At 35.6% G+C, this 23,770-nt stretch overlaps 1 protein-coding gene across 1 annotated transcript in view; it reads left to right on the forward strand.

Annotated features, from left to right (window-relative positions):
- The window catches only part of LOC140752604 (ubiquitin-conjugating enzyme E2 R2), a 40,367-nt gene that overhangs the window by 9,005 nt on the left and 7,592 nt on the right, over positions 1 to 23,770 (forward strand). The window lies entirely within an intron of this gene.

Here is a 23,770-nt window from a genome sequence, read left to right on the forward strand (position 1 = left end):
TCCTATTATCAAAAAGGTCGATGTAAAATATAATAGACAAAATACCAAAGGCTAATTTCAATCCTTAATATTGTTTCAATGGGATAGGAACATTTTCTTGATTAAGAAGTAATGGAGTAATGTCTCTAGCTCCACTTCGGGGAATCGTTCCCGCCATGAGTCACATCTGATGTGATGGCGCATCTTCCAGAAAACACTTATGCGTTATCTTCGTTTCTCCGAAGAATTATGCACAATTTCGTTACCGAGATCCAGGAGTTACAAAGAAACGCCTTAGCCAAAGCAAAACGTGAAACATTAGCTAAAGCAAATACATTTTGTGGAATAGCAACTTGGCGTTCAGTATATTTGATGTTTAGTAAACACTGGAAGTGTTGGCTACTCTGGAACTGGATTAAGGAACATCGACGGACCTAAAATAAGAAATGGTATTATTTAATTATGTGAGGACCATTATCATTGTTTAGCGACATACGTTTTGGCCCTTCACCTATCTACCGCTCTAAGTCCCGACGCCTGACGACTTCCTTCAGCTACAAAATATCTGGTGTACTACTTTTATAATCTATTGTTAGTAATATCGTCAGGAAATTATTTAAAAATCACCTTTTTGTAAGCCGAGATCCTTAAGTTTCCAAAATAAATGCAAAAATAAACGCAAATCAGCAACAGGCAGAGTAACGTTCTTTACCAAAATTGGAAAATATCTACTCAGTAGACGATCTACAGTGCCCTTTTATACGCCCACTTTTAGTTAATACCCTCATTTGACAATTAAATTTACTCTTACCATTATTCCTAACACTGTGTAAATTAGATTAATTTTCAATAATCTACTTATATCTAGAATACTAGAAAACATGAACACCTAATGTTTTACGCTCATACTTACAAAAGTCAAACCATTTTATTCTTACAATTCTTATTTGACTTAACACGGTCTGTAGACACACTCCGCAGACCTTACAGAATGTAGGTTACAAAATTCAGGTAGGACGTAATCCGAGTATTTCGTTTTAACTACAAACCTCAGATAACATTGCTCGCTTTTAGCTCACAATACCTATTTTACAGTCTATATAACGTTACATTTAGAAATTGCTTTTTATGTATGTATCTTTGTATTATTTGAGTTCATATTATTGTATAACGCATGCTTATTGATACTATATGTTATTTTGGCGACTGAGAGTCTCGTCTTTGATGAGCGATTAAGCTCAAAATAACATGAAATATTCTGAACCTCAGAAATTTGTGTTATATATAAATTCTCGTGTCACAATGTTAGTTACCGTACTCCTCCGAAACGGCTTTACCGATTTTCACTAAATTTTATATGCATATTCAGTAGGACTGAGAATCGGCTACAATCTATTTTTCATACCCCTAAGTGATAAGGGTTGATCACCCTTAACATTTTTTTTATTTATATGGCAACAACGTTTGCCGGGTCAACTAGTAACATGATATATTCTGAACCCCAGAAACTTGTGTTATGCTTATGATACTCACAACATAGAAAATTCTATTAATGTATTAAGTATAACGTTTGCTTATAATTATGTATTAAAGTCTAATATACAAAGCATTTTGTTTAAAAAATTGCTACCCACGTGACCGATTTAAAATGAACTATTTCACGGATGAAAACACAGTAAGTATTTTTAAATTATAAGACAGATTTATGCGTGCAAAAACATAGCGCTCATAAAAATTGATGAAGGCCCAAGTGGCTCCCTTGAATCGCAAGGTTGCGCCATCACCACGCGGTGTTGACCCCGGCGGAACATTTCGTGGGTACGTGGTTTGACCCAGATCTACAGAGGTCTTTATACTGAAATCTCGACTCGTATTAATCAGCCGATACAGATAATTGAATTTGTACGTGGGTGAAGTGGATTTTAAAATAACAGTATTTATTTATTACAAGCTTAAATTAAAAAAACATTACAACCTGAAAAGTTTTTTGTGTCAATCACAATGTAACACGCTTTTATTTAGAAAAAAGATGTATCTGATATAAAAATGCAAATATTTAATGCTTTAAATTATAGTCATTTTTTATTAACAAGTAAAGTTTAGTTTAGTTGTTTTTAATTTGTTTTCTTTAAATTTTATTTGTATGATATCATTCATCAAGATGTAAATGCTAGTTTTAGTTTCGTATTTTTGTATGTCTGGTGGAGAGATACCCTTGTGCGTGGTGGCATTCAAAGTGTTAGCCGGGTAAGTGGGAAGAAAGAGGGGCGAAATTAGCAATAAGAACGAAATCCAAGCGAGCACTACGAGCAGACCCGCGCGCAGCAGGCACATTTATTTCGGCAAATCTCCGAAACGGCTGGACCGATGTTGATGGGATTTTCACTGGCAGTTAGTAGTAATTAGTTCTATAAAATATCCATAATATTTATTTACACTTCTAAATGCTGGCGAAACTGCACGCTCATTAGCAATAACGATCCGAGCGAAGAAACCCGTGCAGCGGGCACAGCTCGTTTCTTAATAAAGAAGTCGATGACTTTTCGAGTTACAATGTAGGCCGTTAACTCCTAAAAGGAAACAGTATGACAAACCTAAATAAACGCACGTGTCGGTTTGTTTACGTCTCTTTGAGAACACTTTCGTGTGATATTTTTATGGTTTTACGTTTGTTTATTGAGCATAATGAACGCCAATTCATTGTAATAAGTGGCGATCATTCATGTACGACGAAGTTGCAATATTCTATATTGTCCTAGGGAGCTCCAGTCTTTTATAGGCAGTGTAATAAGTTGTAGTAAATTACGTGATATTTATATGATATAGTTTTATTTTTAGAGTTAAAACTACGTTTTTCTAAATCCAATATGGCGGACGCCCCAAGATGGCGGACCTCAGTATGAAGAAGGTGTACCTCACTTGGCCAGCGTGGTGCACTATGGACAAAATCCCATCAGTGGCTTTTAATAGCTATGGCTATCAACATTTATAATATTTTCGATCGTAAAGCACTCTCTGATGCTTCGCATCAGTCGTGAAAAAAATCCGGATGACTTTAAAGGCCACAACCATATAAAATTCTGGAATTTAGTCAAAAATTGGGTAGCTAAAAAAGCTTCTATACGATTAAAGAGTACTTTGATGATAAAATTGACAATTTTCCTATTCTTATTATATAATTGCTTGAATATTATTATTATTGATTGTTATTTTTGCCATTGTTGCATCCGTCTTAATCTTAATATCATTTACCTTTAATACTTTTATTGTTAATCCTAACATTTTAACTAAGCTTTGACATGTGTAACACCTATAAAGGTAGCATTTAATGAGACTTTATGAATCGCTATTGTACTAAATGCTTTACACAATAAAATAAACAAACCATCTCACTAATACACGCCGCTTGCCAAGCAATGTAACTAACATTTTACTCTGTTACAAAACTAAATCAACGTCTACCATACGAAAGAAAAATACAAGCGCGGTACCTAGTTGTCTCTAAATGTATACAATTGTATCTTTCGTGGTACCGAAACGTTACCGTTAGTTCAGTGGAAGAGTCAAGCGGGGCAGGCGTAACGTCGAACAACGTCGAGACAGGGTCATCAAACCAATGTATGAATCACCGTGACACTTCCAGACGAACGTTTTCTAGAAACATCTAAGTGTCCAACGGTAGTTTCACGAAACTCGGCTCGGACACTTCGGACTAAAGTGTTGCCAGAAGAGATTATTGAATAAATGTTGATTGCGGCTCCTACTGATGATAATTCTATGAGGAGATTTTAGGAGACGACTAATTTTGTTGGGATATAATCGTTAAGACTCAAAACGAAGGAATAATTTCTCATCATCAATATTAATATTTCAGGCGAAGATTTCAAAAATATTTAAGTACTATCGTTTTAGAACAACTTAGTGTTCGAATGCAAATATTGATTTATTCGCCACTAAATAATTATATGGCCTCGTCGCTAGAACACATTTATGTAAAATCGATATTATAGCTCATTGAGAGGTTTAGTTTTTACAATGTTTTTATTAGGTCTCTTTGTTTTTATACTTGTGTATTGTCGGTCCGGCTGGAATTTGGTAATCAGTTTTACTTTATGTTCCGATGAGCTACAGATTTGAATTATTTCGATACCGAAATAAAAGAAACGAAAAACGATACATACAGCCAAATACAGAACTTCCTCCTTTTCGAAGTCGTTTAATAAACCACTCCCAAAACTTAATAGCTTAAAAATATTTAATAATAATAGCTTTTTAATATACCGTTTTTCTCTTGAATGTCGAAAATAACATGACATAAACATAACACCCCACAAAATGGGAACGTCCTGCTCAAACATTGGCAACACTGCGCCAACTGGATTGCATAAACATTTATTGTTTAGTACTGTAGACATGACCCGAAGCGGTTTCTTTCGATTTGCTTCGGGTAGATCGTGACCAGTCACGGAAGACCTAGTAAGTGAGCCAGTTTTGTCATAAGAATTACGCGTGTACATGTCATATCGTGGCGTAGTGCGGTTTATGTCGAGCAATTAATTCTATTCCGACCAGGCCATAATCCTATATTGTATAACTGGTAACTAACTAGCTTTTTGCTGGCGGCTTCGTTCGCATGTATTACAGTGTCTCCATACAAATTAATTGCCTCTTTTGCTTCTTCTGAACAATGCTAAAATGCAATTAGCCTGAGTCGGTGCTCGGAGCTCCAAACGTTTACTTGCGATTTGATTCAGAAGTTTTTGGTTGAGCATACACAATCATACTTTAATTTTATTAGAAGTAAACCGTACTTATATTCTATTGTCTCTCTAAACCCACTCATGCTTCTTTTTGGCATAGTTTTATTATATTTCTATTAGGGATACAGAGATAAATAACAGTACTGTTCCCTTTCTCGTGGGAACATGAAGTCAATCCTTCGTAAACTTTCAGAGTTTCGCGGATACAATAATAAGAAATCTGATTTTTTATATATAAGTATTTCAAAATAATTATACAAACTTCCTACCAATTAATCTTACGTACTCGAAAGATAAGGTTAAATGTAGTTGACTGGCGTTGCGGAGCGGTCACCATACCGGTCGGACACGCTGTGTTCCGGGTTCGATCCGGGGCCAGACAGATGTGTAAATGATGATATGTAATTTAGATTTCTGTTCTGATTCTAGGTATTAATCTTTTTGGCATGGCATCCACGTCCCAAGAACAATACTGTTATGAGGCTATAAGTGTAGAAAGCATAATTTATTTCAATATTTACATAGTTGCGGTTTCATCGGATGTCCTTCATAATTTATCAACAATTCTATTAAAAATAGCGAACTCATTCGACAGGATACACCGGCGGTTGAATGACCTTTGTATAAACCACCAATAATTAAAGAGTACCGACCAACTAACTTATACCACCTTATATTTAATATAAAGGAAAGTGATTCACTACTGTCAAACAGTCAATGAACTAATCACATTGAAGTTCATTGGAATACGTAAATACAATTAAAATATTGAATACAATCGTAATGATATACAAATGTAGAAAATAAAATTACCATAGTCTATAAACATTAGATACGCATTTAAATAAAACTTAAATAGATGTCTGTTTTATTGCTGACTAGTTATGCCGCGCAGTTTTTCCCGCGATTAAATTTTCAATAACCATTTTCATTAACCTCACACATATATGACAGTCCTCCGATTCTGGATTACCGATTTTTATAAATCATAGACCAAAGATATTCATGAATAAATGGCTTATCGAATCCAAAAACATTATTGGTAATCCCGTTAGTATTTCCGGGGATCCCTCCTCATAGTCAACCCATTGCTGTCCCACTGCTGAGCACGGTAGACCCTATTTCAAACAGATTTCCAGAAATTAGCGCGTTCAAACAAACAATATCTTCCGCTTTGTAATGTATATAAAATATAAATATAGAGTATAGGTAGTAGACATAAACCATAAACACAAAGGTTTTCCGGTCGGTGATTTTTGTTGTTTGTCTATTTTCCGCCTCAATGGTTACGTAGCAACCGCTGACACGTGCCGTGTGTTTACGTTATCCCGATACAAGCGTTTGACGTTCTATTTCTCCATGACCCTCATGGGACACAAAATCACAGCGGGATGAGTCTCCTTGGCACTCCCCCGGCCTTGGGGTAATTAACCTTAATCCCGACGTCGCGGTGGCCGCTTTGAACTTGTGCTACATTCATACGTTTCTTTAAATAACATCTCAGCGTCGAGGCATCTCAGCAAACCGAAGACGTCCGTGCCAACATTTCAATCGCATAAATATTTTTCGACCACGTGGCCAACGTTTATAATGTCGATCGGCGACGCACAATTGCATGTGACGTGTACGCTCAACTGAGACGCACCTGATGTGCGCAGTGCTCTGACATCGGTAATAAGTGTATTGTTTGCGTAATGCAGCATAAGTTAATCTTACCCTGTATTTGTAGTAAATCTATCAATTTTTTACCTACCAAAGATAAAAAATTGACAATTAGAATCAGTCATTATAAAAATTCAATTCAATAATAATTAGTAGCAAGGGGCGTTATTCAAGTTCAAATCATAAAATTCTATTCAACTTCGATACATATTACTTACTAGATATTATAATTATGTATTTCTTAGTAATCCATACTCTTATCTAAAAATACAGTAACAAATAAATACGATTTATGTGTCTATTTATTTAACCAAAAATAACTGGTTATTTTGTTAACCCAGTTATATTATGAGTATGCGAAAAAATAGGTATATATTTCTTTATTTAAACGTTTATGGGGGCTAATACTCAGAACAATTTACCTATTTAGATGTGACTAATAACACGCAATAGAGAAATGGAGATTAATCATGTTTAAACATAAAACTTAATAAATCTTCTACACGAGTCGAGGCGCGCGGAAAACGCTACGGTACAAATAAATATTATTGTGACGGACAAATACAGTCTGCAACAAAGGAGCCGCGAGGCGAGGCGAGGCGTATGGGCGGGCGCTTCCGCGGTGTCGGTGCGTCAGCGCGTTCAACTCACCCGTGGCCTCCAAGGTCTATTGGCAATTCCTAAAGGCTAACGTTTAAACAGTTTGCAAAGCATTCGTCGCCAAATGCCAAATGATACTATTCATCTATATCATCTTTTCATGCTAAATGTTAATATTCAAAAGAAATAACTCTATTTAGACGGGACTAACAGTACACAATTCAAAGATGATATTTTACGTAATATGTACTTTTATTTACGTACAAGTAAACAATTTGAATGTTAATAAATGGTCTCTGAAAGAGATTCGTATGGAAATGCTATTGTAAAAATCGATTTAGCGGTAGAATACAGTCTGCAACAGAGGAGTCGCGGTTGCGAGGCGAGGCGTATGGGCGGGCGCTTCCGCGATGTCGGTGCGTCAGCGCGTTCAACTCTAACGTGGCCTCCAAGGTCTACTGGCAAATTCTAAATTATGCTTACCATACACGTTGCTTATATTACTGTAATAGTATAATAAATCCGCATGATTAAAATTTTAGGTTTAGTAAAAATCGTATACGGAAGTGACGTTTTATGTTAATTTTTTTTAGCATACTAGCATGTTTTTTTTAATTTAATTATAGAACATCATCATCACTATTGATTATTTAAATGCCTAAAGAAGGACACTAATATCGTCTTATAATCAAAATTAAATTTGATTTTTATACTTAAATTTTTATATTACCATACTCTATTACAAACAACAGTTAAAAATAAATGTATCCTTATGATACATCAGAAATAAATCTTTCTTCCTTAGAGTTCCACAATCGTATGCCTATTTGATTTAAAGTCAAAGGCTTTTAGATCTGTTCATGTAACATGACAGGCACCAATCCAATTTGGACCAATCTATCATTGAAATTGTAAGCATTGTAAATATACCTGAAGCATTTAAAGGTTAGCACACGCGAGCTTCAACTGACATTTGATTGAAAGAGAAAAATTGTCGTCTTTGAAAATATGTAATCTTAACATTGATACTAAATTTGCCAATAAAATTACAATCTAGCGTCTGTGGTTTAGTCTTTGGTGTGTCCTGAATGAGTTTGAAATTTAGCCATTCAATCAAGCTAGACAAATGATTTGAATCTCTAACGTTTAACTACTTGCCTAGCCTAGTTGCATCAACTTCAACTTAGTTGTCGTATTAGGGTGACTATGAATATAGATTGGGTCTCAATTTAAATAAATTGGATCCAAGGAACAAGATTGAATCTATCCATCTATCCTTATCCATCTCATACTCATATATAAGATCGTTAAACTCCAACATCGTTTGACCGAGCACCATTTAAGTTAGCATATCTAAGTGTCTTCATGTTGGAGGTTTTAACTGGCCTTATCACGATCGCTTATTAGAACACTTTTGTCAGTAGTGTTAAGAAATGCTGCGTTTTGGTCTTCAACGAGTGGCAAGGGAGAGACTCTACGAGGCGTTTCATAGTCCTCAGGAATTGCAAGGCAATGTGGGCTGGCCTGAAGTAAGGCTTAATCTAGTCTGAGCTTGATTGATTTCCATGGGCGACAGGGCCCATATACTATCATGTAGACTACAGGGCTAGTTTAATACTTTTATCAGAAAAATACCTAAAGTCGACGACAATGAAGTTAAGACGGAAGCTAGTACACTAATACAAGTCTACAAATCGTTTAATTCATGATCATTGCAGATTATATGTATCATTTCCCGATTTAGAGGTCAGCACACGCGTTCTTTGTGAGGATGATGCGCGCAGTGAACCGGTGTCATATTTTTAGCCGAGAGCGACGCACCTCACCTCGCGTTATGCTCTATCATTGTGCTGCCGTCATTAATATTGTACTACCGTGATCGTTACTGTACTACCGTGATAAATATGTGCTATTTTGAAGATGGTAGGACCCTTTGTGGTTCGACTCCGGCGGCACCACCGCCACACCTATTTCTGCCTCATAATTGCAGCGTTAAACGCTGCTGTGTTCGGGTTTGAAGGGTGTGGTAAGGTAGAGACTTTTCCGAGGCTTTCCAGCTTAGTTCTCAGGGGTAGCAGCGCATCTGAGGCCGAACTCAGGCGGGAATATCTAGTCCTATCAGGGGTTGATTACAGATGTCCATGGGCGGCCATAACCACTTACCATCAGGTGGACTGCATGCTCCTATATTATAAAAAAACGAGGTACCATCATAAATATTATGAAAGGTTGAGACTTTTTGTGCCACACCTACGGCTAGGTACGGCACCTAAAAATGTATTATGTATCTATTATATTTATATATATCGTGAAATCAGTAGGATTCAATCACTTTCCAAATGTAAATCTTTTCTAATACTGCATTTACTCGCATTGCAATATATTGACGTCTAGAATAATCAGACTTTCTAATAGTGAATCATTTATAAGAATTGGTTCGGTAGTTTTCGAAGTGGCGTCTGACATGGAAATCAAACTGTGCTGCCTGTAATAACAATATTTACATGTTGTGTGTGTTTTCGCATTGGTTACTGAGAAGCGTCGGTAATATCACTAGGGCGGTTTAATTAGTTGGTACATAAATACGATAATTATAAAACATTCTGAGATCCACATAGTCTGATGAATGGCATGAATGAGTCAAAGTATATCCGCCATGGTGGCCATCGAGATTTTTCTTTACTAAACTTGTCTCACTAGAACAGTCTTATCCATCGGACTGGTAACGCCCGTTATCAATAATCAGTCTATCCAATGTTTTGATAACTTCCGACAAAATTAAACAATTTCGATCTTTGGTCGGCAAAATTAGATAGATTGATTATTAATATTGAAATAGGCGTAAGTCTATATGAATATTAACTGTCGACCTCGGAGAAACAGATTGTCACAAATCAGTACAAATCTACAGTCTCAATAATCCCCCGCGTAGTTCGATGAATAAGCTTGTTATTATTATATGTCCATCGATTTCGCCGTCTTTTCACAAGCTTTTCACAATTAACGTCCTTGTCATCGGGACTAAACTTTTCATACTTCTTATTTGTCCAGCAAAATATTAGAAGCATTGACTATACCCAAACCTACATAATATTCGATAAAAATACTTCATTGTCCGACATTATGCGACTGTAGACCATCTACTTATCGCGTAGGTACTTCGTCAGTTTCGTCATTTTGCATTGGCGTGGTATATGTAATGATAACCTGCCACAGATATATCAAAATATTTATATAAACACAGATATTAATTCAAGACAACGTCACTGTTCTCAATTTTATACATATTTGTGTAATGACTTGATTACGCATTCTATATAATAATATATGATGCATGTTACGCGTGCACGTTCTAACGCTAGTTTTCCTGTCCCGCGGTTTTATGCCAGCACGCGCGTCTCACACGCATATTATGTGAATTAACTCGCTGTAGTCGCTTCGCGACCTCACCCGCGTGCATTCTGTGCGCGGTCTAAAGCCGCTTTTCCCGTCCTGCATGTTAAGGCCCGCACGCGCATCCCATACGCACACATGAATTAACTCACTGCAGCCTTTTCGCGATTCGTATGCGTGTGTGCGTATGAAGCGATAGCATGCAAGCAGCACGCATGCAGAGCATAAACACGCGCGACAAGAAACGTGCCCAAAGTATTTTCCGCCGGATCCCTTAAAAAATTAAAGTTAAAAGTGAACCCATTTTATTCCCTGTAATATAAGTAACCTTTTAACGCTCGTTTTGCGTGGGATTCTCGTCAAATAGATTTAAGCCTCTTAAAGGTCAAACTGTTGTCCAAGTTTTATTTATAAAATTTATATATGTCACATTTTACATTATAACTTATTTATAACTGCTTATAATAAATCGATACATAAACTGATTTAGCGATTAAAATGCAATTTGTACTACTTGTATAACTTCATTGTATTTTTATTTTGAAAAATATGATATTACATATAGTGCTGATCTAATAATGGACCTAGATGCACGTCATATCTATGCTCCATCTTAAAAAAATATTCTCATTGTATCTTTACTTGATCGATTCATCTACTAATACTAATGATCCATCGTGAAGATCAGCCCATGCAGCTTAGTAAACGACCTAGGAAATAGATACACGTCACACGAACCTACAATTAGATCAGCATTACATCATTTGGCTAGACCTACGTAGCACGGTATTCGAACGATGTGTATCCGTTGATCGGTCACATTTCCAAATTGTTGAAAGATCTCAATGTCAATCGGTCAGCTTTGTCACGGAATAAACTTGATCATTATACATATCAATCCCAGTGTTAATTATTTTTTTAATGTATCTTCTGTTGGAAGTTTGCTCATTATTGACCTTTAAGAAGATAATTTACAAGTAACTTAGTATTGTAATAAACAATTGGTACAAAAACAAATAACCCGCCTACTTAGCCTGTGTCACTCCCACAATGTAGACGAATTTAACGACATCTCATATATTGAAATCCGTCTACCCCAAACGCTGCAAGACGTGCCAAAAGAGGAGACATACTTACATATTACTAGCTGACCCGGCAAACGTTGCGTTGCCATATAAATAAAAAAATGTTAAGGGTGAACAACCGTTATCACTTAGGGGTATGATAAATAGATAGTAGTCGATTCTCAGGCCTACTGAATATGCATATAAAATTTGGTGAAAATCGGTAAAGCCGTTTCGGAGAAGTACGGTAACTAACATTGTGACACGAGAATTTTATATACATATTATATAAGCTCGGAAAACATTATCTTCCGCAGTCAGGTAAGATACCAGCATTACGACGCTGCTGGGGTCTCCGTTCCGAGGTACTCCAAATCGATTCTCAGGATACCATTTATGTATGATCTAGTTTAAATTGGACATAGATTTATATATTTTATGGGCGGCAATTACCTACAGCTTAACGTCAGCTCAACTGTCCGTTTGCCAATTATAAGTGTGTGTTGAAATCAAAACCCGATATAACTTATAGGCAAACTATTGCAAATCAACATTCAGACGTACGGGACATTAGACGGCACCGTTAGCTGAAGCGGTATGGTTACTTTCACTGTCTTTGTTTCGTACTTAAGCATCCATTTTTTTCTCTACAACTACTAAATGGTGGCCTGATTGTTTGTATGTTTGTCAGGTAGAACGTAATACGGTTAAAGCTAATCGTAATTAATTTCTAGTTATTTTTATGAGCTCTAGGTGTACTAATGTACGAGCGACATTTAATGAAGACGACCGTCTTCGACATTCGTAAACTGCTGTCTACAACAGATTGTCATCGACTGTCACCGTCTGTTAGCGAATGTCGGTTCCAGTTGTCGACATGCAACGTCGAGGATCATTTGAAATCTACAGATTTAAAACGTGTCAGACGCGTGCCGTGGCAGACAAAAAGTGTCCTCGTATTCATATACAATGTGAATGTATTAGTTATAGCTCATTGGCGATCGTGTGTTACCTCTCTAAACTCACACTATAATAGCTTAACCCGGCCGCGCTGCCCTGTAGCTCAATCTGAAATTAATTATTAAGGAAGTAAGGGATTTATCGACTTTTGAGTTTTGTGGACATAAAAATATGAATACAGATTTTTTTTTTATCAACATAATGACATTTAGAATCTCTTAAAAAAATCTGATCACAATGAAATAAAAACAGGCAAATGTAAACATTGCAGCAAATAAAAAAAATACTTCGCCACTGACTCTATTTCGACAATTTTGCAACAAACTCACCTTCACGAGCCATTGCGCAGATTTCAAAGCGGTAAGGATTATCCTAATCGAGATCGTCAAGGGTAACGTTAAGGTAACCGGCTCACTACCAAGACTTCCGCCACATTATACTTACTGGTTAACGAGCTATTCTTGTATTTACGAGTATTGACTTCTTGAAGTGAATTCAGAATCAAACGGAAGCCGGGGCTCATAGATTAGTAAAGATTACTCACTCCTAACAAGAAAATGTACCCAGTTTTGAGAATTGAAATAGTTGCGTAAAAAAGTTTCGCCACGTCTCCGTGCTAAAATGTCCCTAAAATATATGAAATAATTATTTATTTATTATGTAAATTGTACATTGTAATTGTAAATTATGCAGTATTAGTTATTTATTCGTAAATTTTCTCTAAAAATGTTTTTATTTGTCAAGAATTCAAAAAAAGAACTTACGATAATAAGCCATTTGAGGCTTCATTCAATTTCAAGGCGGCGAAGTATCTTTACTAATCTATGCCGGGGCTAAACTTTTAGCTGAATTTGACGAAGTTCGAAAGGTTTTACAAACGGGATTGATTTGTATGTTTCAATAATTTTGATAAATATATCAATATAAAGTTCTGACTAACAACTGTAAAGCAACACTTATACTCTGTTTTTCAAATATTTGGTACGAACCATAAAGACGAACCAGAAATAGAATGCCCAATCTTAATCCAGAAAGTTAACCACGTATCCGTGACAATAAACTCGACAACTAGAAGTAGCAAATGGTTATGCAGTCCATTTTATTAAGTGACTACCATCGCCCATGATTACTGCAATAAACTTCATGTAACTATACCACAATCCTTATTTTCCCTTCTCCGTTCCATGCATAATTTTGTCTGGTAGAGATCTTTGCTTATCTATATGACTGGATATTGCGTACTCCTTTTAGCTGTAGTGTTATTGTTAACTTCGACGATAAATTTGCAATACGAGTGTTATTTTGTATTCTATTATATTGTAACAGTACACTAAATAATTGTCTTACAATAATGTAATCGCATCGGATCTCGTAATATTAACAATGGCTTTAGCGATAAATCACCTTTGCGGGGCATCTGGAGGCGCGGAGGCAAGCAAGTTGCAATAATGCCAGTCATCTGGCCCACGCTTCCGCTATCACCATAGACAGGTAGAAATTGATGGATGTGGAAGGCTTTGTCGTTGTGGAAGCACTAATAGCATGAGCATTTTATATAGGAAACGACTTCGAGTCGGATAAAGCGACGGACTTGGCAGACGGATTGGCATCCGCTAGTTTTTAGGGTTCCGTATGTATCCATTGGATAAAAACGAGACCTTGCTACAAAGCTTTCGCTGTATATCCGTCTGGCACAGGGCTCTATCTTTTAAACCGTAACCTTCTGTGGTTTAACTACGGCCGCGCCACCGCCACACCTAATTCTGTCTATTAACATCAGTGTTAAGCGTTGTTGTGCTCAGGCGTAGCGGCGTACCTGTAGCTGATTTTCGGTACGAATCTAATCTCATCTGGAGTTGATTACAGACGTCCATGGACGACAGCAGCCACTTACCATCACGTGGTCTACCTTCTTATATTTTAAACAATCGTTTCAATACTAAAGTAACATACTTGATTAAGGTAAGTATTACAAGTCTTACTTGCATCAATTTGAGAAATAAGACCGCTGATAATTTCGTCGCATCGATCGACGCAATGTCAACCGGGGTTATTAAGTGATAAGCCGCGATATAACGGGACTCGGGGAAACACAGGTATTTGGTGTGACGGGAAAACCTGACCGAGCATAAATATAACAGACGAATGTTCTAGAATGGAATATTTTTTATAATATTTTATTTATCTTGATTTGTTTTATGTATGTGAGCGTCAGATCAGAAGGTTTAATCTTGCAACTACATTTTAAACCAGTACCCCAACCAATTGAGCTGAGAGTTTCTGAAGGTTTGATTTAGTTAATATATACGATAATGCATCATTAGATTTGTGACGTCATTCTGAATCAAGTATGGCAGACCAATTATATCAATGAATCACTTGAACATATGAAGTGAAACGATTTTCTGAGAACAATACGAATAAGAAAATTAATTTATTAAAAACCTTTTTTTATGCGTATAAATTTATTATTCATAGTATTTTAGTTCGAACCTCAATAATTCTTACAAGAGCGTACGTACACCTTTGTCAAAAAGGGTGTTTCTTCATTCCTGCCGTATTTCCATTCCATGGGGCTCGTCAAGAAGTGTCCATAAAGAGCCTTATGCATGGCGACTCGTCTGGTGTTGCAAGTGTCCATAGGCGACGGTGACTGCTTTACACCAGATAGCCCGTGTGTCTTATCTTTAGGTACAACTATAGTAGTAATATAAGAATAATTGGCCAAGTACAAGTCGAACTAGCACACGGAGGGTTCCGTACCACCATCATTTACATTTTTTTGTTTTTAGTATTTGGTATTACAGCAGCAACTGAAGTAAATACATTATGAAAATTTGAACTGTCTACCTATTACGGTTCAATAGATATACAGCGGTTTCTTGTATGGCGACCCCCTTTTATTTTATTATTTTTTTTTATTTTTTAGTATTTGTTGTTATAGCGGCTACCTTTATACATACTATGTAAATTTCAAGTGTCTATCTATTACGGTTCAGGAGATAGAGCCCTGTGACAGACGGACAGACAGCGGAGTCTTAGTAATAGGGTTCCGTTTTTACCCTTTGGGTACGGAATCCTAAAAATATATCAGAAGATCGAAAATTGATTGCATTTCGATTTATAAAATATCCAGAATCATGAGATTATGACGATATTAAGCGTTTGTGGACCTGATCGGAGACAAACAGATTGAAACGTTTTTAAAGTCAAATTGAAAATTGTTGACTGCTGATATGGTGATGCGATACTTCGCGAAACTCATGAATATATAGGTACTAACCTTATTACGTATTTTTCCTTTTGTTTGTGGTATTGAATTTTTATCGTGTTTCTCATTATGCGATATTCTCTTATCATAAACAAAACATCTTCGGTGTTTTTTTTTTTTTGGGTATTTAAGATACGTGTTGCCAAGTGAATACACTAACTTTTTGAATCTACAGGCTTATTGGCTAGGAAAATACTGCATTTTATATATAAAATATACTTGAAGGTTCTGTATAATTTTCTTAACTCTTATGTGAAAAACCAATCTACATTTTATGATAAATCAAGATACGAATAAAATACTTTTCCAAAAGCTATTGTATCCAGTCAAAATGTTCCCTTCAAATAAATGGAGTTAAAATACTATCTGTGTATACCAGGTAAAGAAATACAGAAATGAACTAGTTTAATCTTAAAAAATACTTTTTAATTAGCTTCAGTTTTTGTTATAACTTGTTATCTTCTTTCGTCTTTTTATAATTGCAGAATGATAATAACATACTCATTTTCCTTATATGCATTCTTAATCCACGACCTTCTTAATGTAGAATGTTAATAAAGTATTAAAGAATGTTTTATGAGATATCCAAAAAAAATGACGTTTTACTTTTTCTTACTTGTTATATTAAAATTTGTGGTCCTTCGAGCCAGTTACATTTTGATCCACATGTACGAAGCTTTAATTTTCTTTTCTACAAAAAATAATTTGAATATTCTGCAGTTGGATTAAAATTGTAAGCACATTTTATAGCTTATTTCCTTTGAAGGGCAAGATATCGAATCACTTAAATCGATGTCTGTAATGTTACGGCCTCATTGCGTGCAAGTGACTGTTTTGAAATTTGCACGATTTGGCAATGTATTAATATTAATGTAATGTAATCGTTTCATTTATTTCTTTTGTATGAGACAATCATTAATGGTATTCCTTCGCGACCTCTTTTTTGAGTTTTATAGCGTAAGCTTAGCTTTTCGAAATACGAAGTTGTCGATTAGAGTTGAGTAGCTCGCGAGTGAGTGATATAAAAGATATATATCTTCACCAAAGAGCTAATCACTCATCAGCTCCGACGATTTTGAATTATATCTTTATATCCGCGTCACATGGCTCAGTTCATAGGTCCATATGATCCGGATATAAGATCTTCTTCAACTCAACAGTTTTATACTCGCTCGCGAGTGAGTTATGAGTCAAATGAGCGACTGACTGAGAGAGTCTGATTTGAGTCAAATGCATTACGTATTAAACACTAAATTAAAATCTTTTTTCTTTGCTAAGAATATGGAAACAGGGATATACAAATAGTGTTGGCTGTGAAATACATATATAATTTCTTGCCAGTTTTGTATTAATTATAGGAATCAAAAATGTTGTCAAAACATTTTGATCTGATTCTCTGATATACTGATATAAAATGTCGCGTATATCTTTACAGAGCTACTGAGCTAAAGTGAGTTACTGAGCTAAAAGAGTGATATATATCACTGAGTTCAAAAGATATATCTCTCTCTTTTCACTTTAGTGATATATTTTGCGCACCTCTATTGTCGATGTTACACCCCGTAAAATCCTTTATCTTACAATGAAGTTCCGTCAAATTACTTTAGTAATTTCTAAGATTAAAGTGCATTCTGCGAATCTGCTCCCACATACAGGCAAATATCAGGAAAAATATGATTTAGACTTCGTGTACCTTCGTGTAGCTTAGAAAACGAAATACTTAGAACTAACGGACAAACATTGCACTTATATATATTTATATCGATATATTACCCGATACTCACATGTTGTAAATTATTTAAAGCCGCATAAGGATAACAGGAAACGAGTGACTAAGTGGCCCGTGTGATTGTGCTCGGCTCACATTTTCCGGATAATGATTGGTGATTTTCTTACCGACTTACTTGGAACCGCCGTTGACGCTCGACCAGTTCAATGTTGTCATGACTGATATGTTTTTTGATAAACTTGCCAGTTCACTCCAGGCAAGGTATATCGCAGTGATTCTCAACCTTTTTGAACGACGCCCTAGTATGGTGATTTTCTTACCGTCTTACTTGGAACTGCCGTTTACGCTCGACCAGTTCAATGTTGTCATGACTGATATGTTTTTTTGATAAACTTACCAGTCAACTACAGGCAAGAGATATCGCTGTGATTCTCACCCTTTTGAATGAACCCCTGGTATGTAGAAACTTTTCTCGACCCTCTAAACTTCGCGGTTTCTGACTTGTCTTTTATAATGGGGCAAAAATGAAAGGCCTACATTATTAAGAGATATTTTCGTAATTTAGTGTCTGATAAATACAAAATTAAGTACCCAAAATACATATTTCTTATTAATATTACTACGCCACATGCTTTTAATTAATATTTTGATATTGCTATTGCCATTAATATAATAACATTTAATCATGTTAGATAACCATTTTAAATGTTTAACTTTCATTACATTCGATTACATAAAAAATATTGTGTATTATTGAAGACGATAAAAAGTTAAAAAGCCACGTTAACACATTACAGATAACGTCTTGTATTCATTATCCTGTACGTAAAAGATTTTTTGTAAAATTTTAATATTTAATGTTGAATAAACGAATCTTTTATTAGGACCACTCAAGTTTACTGCATAATCTTCAAAATCTAAATAAATGTAAAGAAAAACACTGATGGCGCATATTGACGCAACGGCAAGTAGAAACTCTTGCCATGTGCGCGGTAACTTGGCAGTTGTATTGCTTTGCAAATGTTTGTAAAAACGTTTTTATTTTTAAACCGCATTCTATTAAAATAGTGGCATGTTTGAGATCTTGTCGAAGTTCATATATTATATCTTTGTATGAATCTATATTTTTGTATATAAATGAATATATGTATCTGTTAGTCCTTTATTCATCACTATACCATTCATCCGATCGCCATAAAGCTTTAGGAAGTTGTCGAGTACAGTTTTTCAATAAAACATAAAATAAATAACTACCTCGCGGAATACCTCTAGGGGCACCTTTTCCCAACGTTTGAATGTTCACTCTAAATATTCAAATATGAAAATGCTCTAGGGAGACCTTTTTCTAACAAGTTTCCTCTGTATTCCTCTACCATAAAGCCATAGTCCATGTATAGGTCAGAAGTGAAATATGTATGTGTTAAATAGTCGATACAAATCAAAGAAGAGTTAACGCTGAGGTTTTTGTGTTTTTATTAATTAAAACTGCATTTAACTTGGATTCGGTCCAGATTAGCAAGAACTTAATGTAAAAACACGTAACGGTTATCAGTACAACAGCATATCCTGCTTTGTTCACGCAAGCGCCGCCAACGTGAACGTTATAAAGAATAGGAACAATGGACAAAAACAAAGAAGTCAGCAGGGGTTTACTACCATCTCTTAAAACAATATTATTTTAATCATACTTTGAAATTTCGTAACACGACCTCGTTAAAGTAAGATTGTTTTTATAATTACAATAAGCAGTTTTGTATTATTTCGATCGATTTTTTTTTTGCAGTAAATTTAACTTTTTAAGCAAAATATGATATTTCGGTTGGTTTTATGCTGGTGATAAGCTAAAAATGAATAAGAGTTTAAGTTTATTCAACTGCGTATGACGGAATACACTAAAGACCGTGGTGCGAAAGATATGACACTAGTTTCGATGTCTCGTTTCCTCTTGGATAAGGAATAGACAAATTACTCAATCTTTAACATAACTCAGCAGGTATAAAACAATACTGTTTTAAGGAGGTCGTGCTACAAAACAAAATAATGTTGATGTAATATTGAAATAAAACTTTCCTGATCTATGACCGTTTTTAAAATATGGTGGTAGGCCCGCAGGCAGCAGTGGATTTTATGTAACGTGTTACGCACGCTCCACGCCGGAAACGAAATCTGCATCGTTAGCCGTGAAGTAGTCAATTTGTATCCCTCGTATTCAATTTAACCATTCAACAGCGGTTATAGTTTAGTTTTTAGAGTTCCGTACCCAAAAGGTAAAAATGGAACCCTAGTTAGTAATAGTAATAGACTTCGCTGTCTGTCTGTCTGTCACAAGGTTGTATCTCCGGAAGCGTAATAGATAGACACTTGATTTTTTTACAGAGGGTGCATAACAGTGGCCGCTATAACAACAAATACTAAAAATAAAATAAAGTTGAATATTTAAGGGGTCTCCATACAACAAACCGGTAGCAAAAGAGCTTGTAGTCCACGTAATGCTAAGGCCACCCATAGACTATAACCAATTTCATATAGAATAAAGGTTCTACCGAAGCTGAACTTTGTGCCTTACCACTCTTGAGGCCGATGATCACCTCATATTATGTAAATCAGTCGGCACACCTTTCCACCAAAAAGCAAGAACTGCTTTGTTAGAAATAGGTGTGGCCGTCGTACCTTCCGGTCGAATCATACTGGTTCTAATACCTTAAAAGTGGTATGACCAGTATGACTTCTGCGTACTTAAGCTTCTATGTATAGGGTTCAGGCTTAAAATCACTGAAATCTACGAGTTATGACGTTTTCTACGTAATATACAATTAAAATTACATACCGAACAGTACTCATGTCGTGGCAGCTCAGTGGTTTCCACTTCAGCTTTCAACGCTCAGGGGTCAGGTCAGGATGGTCAAGGGTTTAAAATTTCAGATACTTATGATTTTTGAAGTATGTGCGTATTACATGTCTAAGTTTTCTTCATTTTATACTCCAAACATGAATGACGTCGACCAATCAAGGCTTGATCATAGTTGTGCCATGTTTTTCAAAAAAAGTTTTGTCACCGATCCCCTTACTATATAAAAATATTCCATGACCATCTATTTCTAATTTGTATTTTATGTGAAATCTATGCCATATTATGATTCATTTTCTTAATAACGTATCTGTAAAATACATAATTAAGTACATAAAGCGGAAATATTTTTCACCGATAATAAAAAAAAATGTAAAAATATATTTAATTTTTCTATCTGTCACTTCTATCGTTACTGAGGTTTCCCGGCCTCCTTGTGGAGGTTTCACTTTGAATAACACTGACATACTAAACTTTTGCCTAAACTCTTAACATTTAAAGAGGAAAATGTTAATGATGACGATGAGTATTGAATTTAAAAATCAGATGTTCATCGGCTACTTCAGTTTTAAGTATTTGGCGCATTGTCGATGGTTGCGCAAAGAATAATTCAATCACTCGACTTGGTAATCATTAGTGGTAGTCTGATAGATGTTACAAACACACAAGTACTAAACAAATTGTTTGTAAACTTTCTCAACAACAACAACATCACAAACAATCCGAGCTTCCTTATTAAAAGTCTATATATAATATCACCGAATATCTCCGTTGTGTATTACGTTATGATAAAGAAAATCTGTCCGACTTTCATATGAGACGTCATCTTGGACCTCAGGAGTAGCTACGCTTCAACGTCAAGTACAACCCCTGCTCTATATTAAGTACGTTAACAATATCCATGGGCGGCAGTGACCGCTTACCATCACATGGAATGCACTTTTTTTTTTTTTTTTTTTATAATATAAGGGTAGCAGACGAGCATGCAGTCCACCTGATGGTAAGTGGCTACTGCCGCCCATGGACATCTGTAATCAATCCCAGATAGGATTAGATATTCCTACCTGAGGTCGGCCACAGATGCGCTGCTACCCCTGAGGACTAAGCTGGAACGCCTCGGAAAAGTCTGTCTCCCTTACCACACCCTTCAAACCGGAACACAGTAGCGCCTAACACTGCTATTATTAGGTAGAAATAGGTGTGGCGGTGGTGCCACCGGAGTCGAACCACAAAGGGTTCTACCACCTTCTAAACAAAATCCGAATTTTAAGGGGGAATTTTGGGGTAAGTAAAAGGTAATATTTTTGCGCTATATGCGCTACTACTAGCTGACTCGGAAAACTTTGTACCGCCTCAAAATCTATTAATCAAATATTTTTCACATAAAATATAGCCTATGTTACTCGTGGATAATGTAGCTTTCGAATGGTGAAAGAATTTTTAAAATCGGTCCAGTAGTTTTGGAGCCTATTAATTACAATCAAACAAACAAACAAAGTTTTCCTCTTTATAATATACGTCCGGGATTTCCATTTTTATTCCTGACAACCCTAAGTACCAACTTAGGTGGTAAGATTACAAGCCAGCTTGCTTTTTACACATACCATTAATACCAATACCACATCGGACATAATTAATTACGTTTCTTGTGATCCCGCGACCACCTCATACCTGGCGTCTACCAACATTAACTAAGCTGCAAGTGTGTTCTGAAAACACATGTTTTTGTTGCCCTTCCATCAACTCGTTTCTGACGAGTGAACGCGAACAAAATCTACTGCAAACTGTAGTTTCTTTACCCCTATCCCTATTCATAAAGATGAGGCTTATATCTATAGATATTAAAGAGCAGACAAGGACCGTGACAAACCAAATTATATTTTCCAGTACAATTTTTTGGAAGGCACAATGCTGCCCGTGGCTACACGGCTTATTACGTATACAGGTCATAGATTAGTAAAGATTACTCACTCCTAACAAGAAAATGTACACAGTTTTGAGAATTGAAATAGTTACGTAAAAAAGTTTTGCCAACGTCTCCGCGCTAAAATGTCCCTAAAATATTTGAAATAATTATTTGTTTATTATGTAAATTACGCAGTATTAGTATTTATTCGTAAATTTTCTCTAAAAATGTTTTTATTTGTCAAGAATTCAAAAAAATAACTTACTAATAAGCCGTTTGTGGCTTCATTCAATTTCAAGGCGGCGAAGTATCTTTACTAATCTATGAAACAGGTACATAAGTTATCACTCCTTCTGCACTAAAAAAAAATGTGACGCAAATTACCGATTTCTAATATGAATATAACAATGAATTTTGTGGTAACGAAGCCGTTGATCCAAGTTTAAATACGTGGCATCCAGTGTGAACAAGGATTACTTGCAAACTCAAGCCCCCATTCGTTATTCAGTGTGAATTGCGGCAAGTTGGCAACTACTATGACATTGATGAACTGTTAAACAGAATACAGTTACGAGCGAAGTGGATGTTTCGTGATCTTATCACCTCGCTAGCATAGACATCTTTGTTGCAACACAACAATTATTTTCAATCCTAACTCATATTCTAAATGTGAATGTGAGTTTGCTTGTTTACACTTTCACGCCTTAACCACATATCCGTTTTTTATGAAATTTTGTACACACATTCTTAGGAGTTCAGAAAAGGACATAGGGTACTTTTCTCCCGAAATAAAGTACCATTACCGAGGGATAGATAAAGATAAATAAAACCTCTGACCGTGAGGGAATCCGCGGGTAAAAGCTTATCTTTTAATAAAACCAAATAAGTGGATATATAAAATTAAGTACATACAGTAACTAAGTTTTATTTCAAAATTTTATATAAATTATAAATATTTTTATTTGTCATTTAAGAGGGAATAATATATTTTAACTTGAAATAAGCGTACATAAAAAAATAATATGATCATAATCACGAATTATATTATGTTGAGATCTTATGTAAAAATATTTGATTGACATCGAGACACCTCCTTCAGACAGACAGACAGATAAAATTTTCGATGCACTTAAATTTCGTAATAAAGATATCACGTACCGTGAGTTGCGAATTATACAAACTTGATGCTTCATACCGAAATAACTTTCAATCATCTGTAACTGTATTTAACAGTTTAACTGAATTAATTATGTTCATAGGTATTTAGTGCAATTTTTCGCAATATTGTAAATAACTGTAAAATATATCTTGTTAAAATCAGAGTATTAGAAAAGCGCAACTTGCTTTAATGATGATGAAAAACAAAAGAAAATCTAAAAAGTTTCAGAAACAATAAAAAGTTCTCAAAGGTAGACGAGGTCTACCAAATATTATACCAAATATATTATAATTAAGGCCTCGCGTAAGCATATATTCCTGTTCCTTACACTACCCTTCAAAGCAGAACACAACAACTATTAACACATTATCAACGATTAACACATTATAAAGTAAAGCTTGGTGTGGCGGTGTCTTCAACGGAATTGTACCATCGCCAC

This window comes from Epargyreus clarus, unplaced genomic scaffold (genome assembly GCF_041222505.1).
Source record: "Epargyreus clarus isolate Ecla_fem2 unplaced genomic scaffold, WU_Ecla_fem_2.2 ptg000024l, whole genome shotgun sequence".
NCBI lineage: Eukaryota > Metazoa > Arthropoda > Insecta > Lepidoptera > Hesperiidae > Epargyreus > Epargyreus clarus.